Source organism: Balaenoptera acutorostrata, chromosome 11 (genome assembly GCF_949987535.1).
Source record: "Balaenoptera acutorostrata chromosome 11, mBalAcu1.1, whole genome shotgun sequence".
In the NCBI taxonomy this organism is placed as follows: domain Eukaryota; kingdom Metazoa; phylum Chordata; class Mammalia; order Artiodactyla; family Balaenopteridae; genus Balaenoptera; species Balaenoptera acutorostrata.
Window position 1 is genome coordinate 52,014,123 of NC_080074.1, and position 9,357 is coordinate 52,023,479.

General features: G+C 40.7%; 1 pseudogene; it reads right to left on the bottom strand.

Moving 5' to 3' along the window:
- Positions 1 to 1,554: 1,554 nt before the first annotated feature.
- LOC103020615 (60S ribosomal protein L9-like) lies at positions 1,555 to 2,405 on the bottom strand (annotated as a pseudogene).
- Between the last annotated feature and the right edge of the window lie 6,952 nt (positions 2,406 to 9,357).

Consider the following 9,357-nt stretch of genomic DNA (forward strand, 5'->3'; position numbering starts at 1 on the left):
CCAGCTAGGAAACTTCCCATGGCTGCAAGATCAGATCTGAGCTTCTTAGTGTGTACGCTCTTCCATTTCTTCACTTCCAGCTAATTTCTCAACCACCGCGATCTGGCATCTGCCCCCATCTGTCTGCCTGGAGGCATCAAGGAAACAACCCTAGACTAGACTAAGTGTCAGGAAACTAGGGTTCAAATCCCAGCCCTGCCACTTAGTAGTATGTGACCTTGGGCAAGTAACTTAATTTCTTTAAGCCTGTTTCCTCAGGCTTTAAAATGGAAATAAAAAAACAGACCTTGATTTTGGGGGCTCCCGTGAGATAATAGAGGTAAGAAATATTTTTAATCTGTGGAACACTGTAAACATTAGGGGGTGTATTGTTATTGGGACTGCTCTTGTGGTAGTGTGGTATCCACCAAATATTTCTGATCCTTTTAGGCTCGTGGTAGAATTTTACTTCCCCACCCCTTGCATTGGAATGTGGCCACATGACTGACTTCCGCCAATGAGATATGAGTGGAAGTGACACATGCATTTGCATGCAAAATCTTTTACGAGCTAGGCCTTAGTCAGCTACTCTCCCATTCTCTCTCCTGTGCAAAGGGCAATGCTGCAGGTGGTTGCTGCCCAGGTCCTGAAGAAAGAACATCAGTGTGGAGAGGAATTCCCAGCCACCCAGTGATGGGCATGTATCTTGAGCAAGACTTTGTTTTCTAAAGCCTAAGGCTTGGGGTGGTTTGTTACTGCACTCTCACCTAGTGGTACAAGCCTACTCTTGGTGTGTCTTTCTGTGTAGCCCTTGATATTACTGAAATTCTTGAAACCCTCTTTTCCTTTGACTTGGTGCTACTCACACTCTTGGTATTTTCCTCCATCTCTAACAAATCCTCAGTCTCCATTGTATTCTCTTCCTTTTCCACTCAAATATGCACATAAGATGAGTTTCTGACTTCCTCTCCTTTCGTTACATGCTTACCTTCGTCAACTTAGTTTACTCTGACAGCTTTAAATATTATGTCTTTCTTAGCCCTGTATGTTTGAAAAAGGTTTCCAGTTTGAGGATTACTGGTCTACCCTTTTTCTTATGCCTTGAGGGCAGGGACCCTAAACTGGAATCAGATGGCCAGCTGGCTCTTCCACTTGTCTACCTGCCAGAGACCTAACCTCTCTATGCCTCTGTTTCTGCATCTGTAACATGGGGTTAATTGTAGTTCCTACTTCACAGGTGGTTGTGAGGATTAAATAAGAAAATATATGTAAAACACTTCCTGCCTGCCTAGGACACAGTAAGCTTACTATAAATGGTGGTGGTTGTTTGGTTGTTACACATCTTCTTTTCTCTCCTTCACTCCCCAAGTTCTATCTCCAGTTTCTGGTAAGATATGTTTAGAAGTAGAAGACCCATAAGAAGTGTTTGTTTTAGTTCTAACATCACATTGATGGCTGATAATAGGAGTGAAAAATTGGTACCCTTGCCCTGAAGATGCTTTGTGCAGTGATTGCTTTTTTTTTTTTTAAGAGAAAGTCCCAAATCAAAAGAGCTTTTATTGAATCTTTAATATATCACAAATGAGTCTGAAGAATCATCTGGTATCTTTCTGTTTCTGTAGCCAGACCACTCGGATCTTGTTCATCAGCCTGCTGAACTGTTCCTTTTTCAGAAACATAGATACCATCCAAAAATTTTCTGATGTCCTTGTTTTTAACTGTTGTGGCTTGCTAAATCAAAGCAGCTGAATTTTTTTTTTTAAACATCTTTATTGGAGTATAATTGCTTTACAATGTTGTTTTAGTTTCTGCCGTATAACAAAGTGAATCAGCTATATGTATACATATATCCCCATATCCCCTCCCTCTTGCGTCTCCCTCCCTCCCACCCTCCCTATCCCACCCCTCTAGGTGGTCACAAAACACTGAGCTGATCTCCCCGTGCGATGCAGCAAGCAGCTGAATTTGACACAAGTTCAGTATCATTTCCTTCAAGAATCAACTCATCTTTCTGGGCTTGAGATACTGAACAAGCAACGCCTGGGTTCATCTGAACCCTGCGGATGTATTTTTCACCCCCAAAATTTCAGATTTCAACAAGAGAACCATTCTCCTGAATAACAACGTTGATGGGGAAGTGAACATACACAGACCTCATCTGTAACGGAAGCCCATTGTAACACCCTTGATCATGTTCTATACATGACTACAGATAGTGTAAACAGTTGCCAGTTCCTTTCTATTTACCTACCATTTGTCAACCAGGAGCCTCTTTTTCTTTCCAAGGAGACTGAGTTCTACACTGATGTGATTGAAGTCCCATTGCAGGGTGCCTCTGGGACCCTTCACAATAACTGTGTGTCCCTTCGGAGTAACGTGGACATTTTTTGAATGTCGACAGTCTGATTGTTGAGAATGGTCTTCATTCTTGCAGCAGATGCGGCAAAGAGCTGCTTTGTTTTTTAACTGAATATTGCCTTTAGGTGGGTCAGGCACTTCTAAGTTCTCACAGTAATCCCTACACCCTGTCGTTTTCTACACAGTTACCTGACTGACCCTGGGAGGAAATCAGCTTTCCGCAAGCCTGCTCTACCCACACTCACTCATCTTTCCCTTGTGTACTCCGGGCCTATCACTGCCAGGCACCTTGGCTTCCACTGGCTTTTCCCCTGAGAACATCTTTTTTTATGGTAAAATATACATAGTATAAAATTTACCATTTAATCCATTTTTAAGTGTACAATTCAGTGGTATTAAGTACATCCACAATGTGGTGCAACCATCACCATTATCCATTTCCAGAAATTTTCCATTATCTGAAACAGAAACTCTGTCCCAGTTAAACAATAACTCCCCATTCCACCCTCCACTCAGCCTCCAGTAACCACTGTTTGACTTTCTGTCTCTATGAATTTGCCTATTCTAAGTATACCTCATACAAGTGGAATTATACAGTGTGCATCCTTCTGTGTCTGGCTTCTTTCACTTAGCATAATCTTTTCAAGGTTGTGGCATGCGTCAGGATTTCATTCATTTTAATGGCTGAATAATATTCTATTGTATGGATATACCACATTTTGTTTATCCATTCATCTATTGATGGACATTTAGGTTGTTCTGAGAATATCTTGAAGCTCACGGTGCTGGCTCATCCAAGTTCTTCAATCTCAAACAAACTTCTCTTCTTGAAACTCCTTTGTACTCTTTGTCTGCCTCAAAGTCATATACTGAGTGATGAAAATATTGGGGAAGGAGGTCGGGAAGGAGCAGAGGAAGAGGTCACAGACCATGTAAATGTGATGGTGATAGATCTTTAATTTCTTTTTGCAAACAAATGTATGATTTTAAAAAATACTCTTAGTTAACAATATAATGCTGTAGGTTTCACATGCTTTTTTTTTTTTTGGTAGCTGATTTCATGTGTTTTTCAATGCGTTTTGACTGCTACAGATAGCTTGTTTTGTTGTTGTTTGGAAAGTTGGTGGTAGGAGATACCCAGAGCCCCTCAAAGCTGTACTTATGCTGACTTGTGACACCTATTATTTTGTTTGGGATTTAACTTCTGAATTTGGGGGGGTTGCATATCTCATGTCTTTGGCACTGTATATTAAGTTTCTCCAGGGAAGAGACCATTCTATGGTTTGGTATATCCAGATAAAAAAACATATATTTCTTAAAGAACTTGATGCATACTTGGCACTCCTTAAATCGTTTCCTTTTACTTTCTGTTTCTTTTAGCAACATCAACACAATATCATGCAGCTAGTAGGCATGTTGTAGTTTACTATTTAACAGCTTGATTTGTCTATGGAGTCTAGCTTTCCAGAGTGCCTGCTTTTTTAAATAAAAATTGACACTAGAATATTTGAAATATTCATCTTCCTTCATAACCACCAGCATTCTAATTAGAATACATTCAATACTGATCTTGAGCTATAATACAAAGTTATCCATTTATATCAGCCCTGAGTATAGAAAAAAAATTTCAGGGGCAGAGGATGAAGTTTTTCCTTGCTTTCTCTGTGAGCTGTGCTAGTTTGCATCCCTGGTTTATATAGTAAAATATTTTAGTGCTTATTATAGCACCTTAACTCCCTGAGATTTACCAAGGACAAATGTGATCTTAATATTGTATTTCATTTCACAGGTTTGTTTCATAACCTCAATAGTTATTTCTATTTGCAATTCTGTTTCCTTTCTAAATGTGTTAATAAAATGCTTGCACTAGGATTGGCTTGATGCCAGAATTCAATATGGTCATTCTTCAAGTAAGTGATAAAACTCGTGACAGTGTAGCACTTGGAGATCTTTGGATGCATCCTAACTATACAAGTGGGGAAACTCTTAGTTCCTTATAGAGTTAAATTAAGGTCAGACCTGGTTTCCGACATGAAGTTCAGATGTATTGGCAGATCCCCATGCTTGCATTTATTATACTGTAATTTGGGGCTTAAAGAGTTATATCCAGTCCATCCCCAACATCTGGATAGTGTTTATAACGATCACATTTGATCCTAATGTAATTTTGTTGGGGAATTCACTAGAATTCCTCTGTTGGCTACATTACAACTGAACATGAGATCTGCTAAAATATTACCCCAAACTAGTGTATATCTACAGAGAATATAAATATAGATAGATTTCATCCCCCATCCAACCCCCCTGCCACTAAGGCATCATGATCATCTAGCGGGGCTTCCTTGTCTCCATTGATAAAAATGGGGGTGATGCTTTAACAGCAGCCAACATTCATCAAGGGTTTTGAACCTTGAAAAGCAGAGCAGGCACAAAAATCTTTCAAGGATGATTATTGTACATGTACAACCACAATGGCAGCATCATAGACTCAACAGATAGGGATGACATGAGCTTGTTGGTGATTTTTTCCTTTCATTTTCATTTTGATTTAGATGCAATTCCTTACTGTTAGGAAAACATCACTTGGAAAGTAGAGCCAAAGGATTGGTTTTAACCACCCTCCCCCATCAGTGGAAGCCCCAAATGAATCAAGTTGAACCTTTTAAAGGCTATTAAGGGAGCCTTTAATTATGTGAGGGGGACACGGGGGAGGGCACATGGGAAGTTTGGCAATGCAGTTTTAGGACCTCCCAGCCCTGCCAGCAGGGAGATTATTAGCATATTCCATGTAATTTGTGCACAGCCATATACTCTTTCCATGAAATAATTTTAACATTCAAAAAGAGGTAGATGAGAAAAGAAAAAGACAGATAGGGAAGGACAGAGACTGCAGCAGTCTTTAGAGAGGGAAAATTATTTCATTAAATCTAAATAGCATATGCTTTTCTGATGCATAGCATATGCAAGTCTATGCAAATTATTTAATAGCAGTGCACTCAGAGTAATTTCCATTTCCTCCCTCGCTTGTGACGGGAATATTCCTTTTAATCAGATTAGATGACATCCTCTGCAAACTTTTGGGGGTTTCAACTTAATTTACCATGCTAAGTAGTTAGGGTAATTTGAAGTAAAGCAATCAGTGGGCTGAAATGAAGCCAAACCTCATTTCTGTCTTTGAGATGAGGAGCTGGCCGGCTGTGTGAGCCCCACAGGACTTCTCTCCCCTCCTCTCCTCGCCCTGCTCCCCAGCACCCGAGACCTCAGCAGAGTTACTAGTGGCCAGTTCCTTGTTTTTGATGGCACCTAGTCAGATCTGTTTTGCATCCACAGAGCTTGCATACGATGCTGTATTCCATTGGCTCTCGATGACTGTCACAATTTATGGTGCTGCCTCAAGCAATGATGGAAAGATGAATTCACACTCCTTAAAAACTTTTTCACCTGGGGAGGTCATGAACCCCTGAAGGGGTCTTCAAAATGATCTGAAGGGGCCCTGCAGATATTCCCAGTCTAGAGGTTCTGGAAAAAGGGAGCAACATTCAGTCCAGTACCATGGATGGGCAAGAAAAGTCTTTGCAGGGAAGAATTCATGCGAACCCACACCTAAAGGTGACAGCCACTTATCAATGGTGCCTGTGCTGCATGAGTAGTGCCTTGGCAAAACTATGAAGCTTGTTTTGAGCTGTTGCTCACAGTTGTGTGGGCTTTGTGTCTCACAATTCCAGGGGGTGCCGTTGTCTTGTAGTCAATGGGAGAATCTGTACAGTTGATACCTACAGTTGTCCAGCAGATGGCAGTAAAGGGTCTTTTTTTAATTTTTTTTTTTTGGGGGGGGGCTGCTTTGGTTCTTCATTGCTGTGTGCCGCTTTCTCTAGGTGCGGCGAGCAAGGACTGCTCTTCGTTGCGTTGCGCGGGCTTCTCATTGCGGTGGCGTCTCTTGTCGCAGAGCACAGGCTCTAGGCACACGGGCTTCAGTAGTTGTGGCTCGCAGGCTCTAGAGCGCAGGCTCAGTAGTTGTGGCGCACGGGCTCAGTTGCTCCGCGGCATGTGAGATCTTCCCGGACCAGGGCTTGAACCCGTGTCCCCTGCATTGGCAGGCGGATTCTTAACCACTGCGCCCCAGGGAAGCCCCCAGTAAAGAGTCTTAAGGATAAAATTACTTTTAAAATTGTATCAACTAGCAGTTTGAACTGGACCAGAGGCTGCTCGACCTTCCCTTTCACCAGTCCTCTGTTTTATGGATGGTGGTGTTTGGGTAAGGGAAAGATTTTAATTGCTTAAACTAATTCCCTGCAGAGTGTTAGCAGATGAGGTTTAGGAATCATCTATGCCAAGGCTGCTAGGGATTTACTAGCCACTGGGATATAAAAGAGAAATTTAATGGTGAAATTTCATGTAGCAGGACAAGTAGTAAAAGTTCCTTTCCCTCTTTTTTCTTCAAATCCACCTTTCCCTCATGGTAACGCCTCAACTGGGAGCTTGATTTTGAGGCACCAAGATCTGCTCCCTGTGGCATAGTGAGGCGTTTCTCCTTAAAGTCTTGTTTACAGCCTTTGGATGTGGCAGAGATGGAAAAGAACAGGCTGCAATCAATTAACTCTTTAAAAATGATTAAGGACGTCATATAACCAAAGCAAGTCCCTTCCTGCGTGCAGGGAGGAATTCGGGCTTAGGGTTTTCGGAGTGCCTGCTGCGTTTTTCCATTCCTTGTTTTCGTTAATCCCGAGGCAACCCTTAAAGTAGTTATCATCTCCCCCATGTCACAGAGAAGAGAACTTCGGGGAAGTTAAGGGACCCACAGGAAGTCTCTCAGTTAGCATGTGGATTCAAATCTTAACCTGGCTTACCCCAAAGCTCAACCTTGTGTCCGTAGGGCACTCTACCACATGACTACTAAAAAGGGGACTGAGGGAGACTTCTTTGTGATTCTTTTGCCTTTTTGTTGAATGGGTAAAACATATGCATGATAAATTCAAAGACACAGGAACAAATAGGTTTCTGTCCTTCCATTCCTCCTCCTCCGGCCATGCTCCCTTTACCCACCACAGGCAAAGTTTCCTATGTGTCCTTTCAGAAAAAGTTTGTGCTTTTATAAACATATACATATATATTCTTCTTTCCCCTCATGTAAATGGTAGCACACTACACACAGTGTTGCATCTGTCTTTTTTCACTTAATGTATCCTGGAGGTGAGCTAAATAATTCTTTTTAACAGCGGCTGAGTTGGGAATACTTTCCATTGTATGTTTGTGCCGTAATTTTATTTAGCTTAAATTGATTTATTTAACTGATGTATTCAATATTTATTTAACTGAGATTGATGAACCCAACAGAGATTATATTGTTGAATGACTATATTCCTGTCAATGTAGCCAGGCTTTAGAAATATCTTCATGAACAAATGCCTCAAAACTGGAATAAGCAGGGACTTCCCTGGTGGTCCAGTGGTTAAAACTTCGCCTTCCAATGGACGGGGTGTGGGTTCAATCTCTGGTCGGGGAGCTAGGATCCCACATGCCTTGCGGCCAAAAAACCAAAACATAACAGAGAAGCAATATTGTAACAAATTCAATAAAGACTTAAAAAAAAACTGGAATAAGCATACGGCCTCCCAGAGTCACTTAATAGTAGGTACATTTTTGAAGAAAGTTATTTTGTGTTTTAAAAATATATTATCATTTCTAACATGTGCCTACACACATGTACACACACACACACACACACACATACACAGACACCACCTGAACTAGAATGAAAAGTTACCGAAGAAAGATACTAAGGTTGTTTAAGAAAATTTAGCAGTGCTTACAGGATCCTTATGCCCCTTTTACGGTAATTGAACAATGAAATGTAGTCTGTGATCTTTCTAAACCTCAACTCTCTTTCTTTGGAGTAGGATGAGATGCATCAGTAAGAAAAAAGTAAGAACAGATCATTCTTCCAGGAGAGAAAGAGAAGGAAGTAATAATAAAAGAAGGAATTTAAAATTTCTGAAGATAAAGAGGGAAATTCCTTTCTAATCCAACCTAACTTCAATCCCTTTGGATAGGAAGAATTCTTTCTGGGCTGAGGTGAATACTGGTTGGCTTTCTATGTTGACACTTTATTAAGATGAACTACAACTTTAAAAGTGCTTAAGAGTTCCCCAAAAGGTGGAATTTATCTCCTGTTAACTTTGTGTGCTCCCGAGAAGTTACAGGGAGCTTGTTTAAAAGAGAGAGAGATAACACAGCAGTTATTTCCCCCATATCCATCTACATTTAAGGTCAGGCCCTGTCTAGGGATTTCCAGTATATCAGTGAAATATCTGTGATGATGAGACTTTCAAATATTCTACATAGTTTCATTTTTCCTCTATCTTAGTTTTTCTATTCAAATGACAAATCAACCAAGTTATCTATTGAGTATTAATATTTATCCAATATTTCCAGTATTGCACTTTTATTTCCACATTTGTGCTATTAATCAAATTTTGCCCTATTTTCAGACACCCCAGTTTCTTTTTTTTTTTTTTTAACATCTTTATTGGAGTATAATTGCTTTACAATGGTGTGTTAGTTTCTGCTTTCTAACAAAGTGAATCAGTTATACATATACATGTGTCCCCATATCTCTTCCCTCTTGCATCTCCCTCCCTCCCACCCTCCCTATCCCACCCCTCTAGGTGGTCACAAAGCACCAAGCTGATCTCCCTGTGCTATGCGGCTGCTTCCCACTAGCTATCTATTTTACATTTGGTAGTGTATATATGTCCATGCCACTCTCTCACTTTGTCCCAGCTTACCCTTCCCCCTCCCCGTATCCTCAAGTCCATTCTCTAGTAGGTCTGCATCTTTATTCCCATCTGGCCCCTAGGTTGTTCATGACCACTTTTTTTTTTTTAGGTTCCATATATATGTGTTAGCATATGGTATTTGTTTTTCTCTTTCTGACTTACTTCACTCTGTATGATAGTCTCTAGGTCCATCCACCTCACTACAAATAACTCAGTTTCGTTCCTTTTTATGGCTGAGTAATAT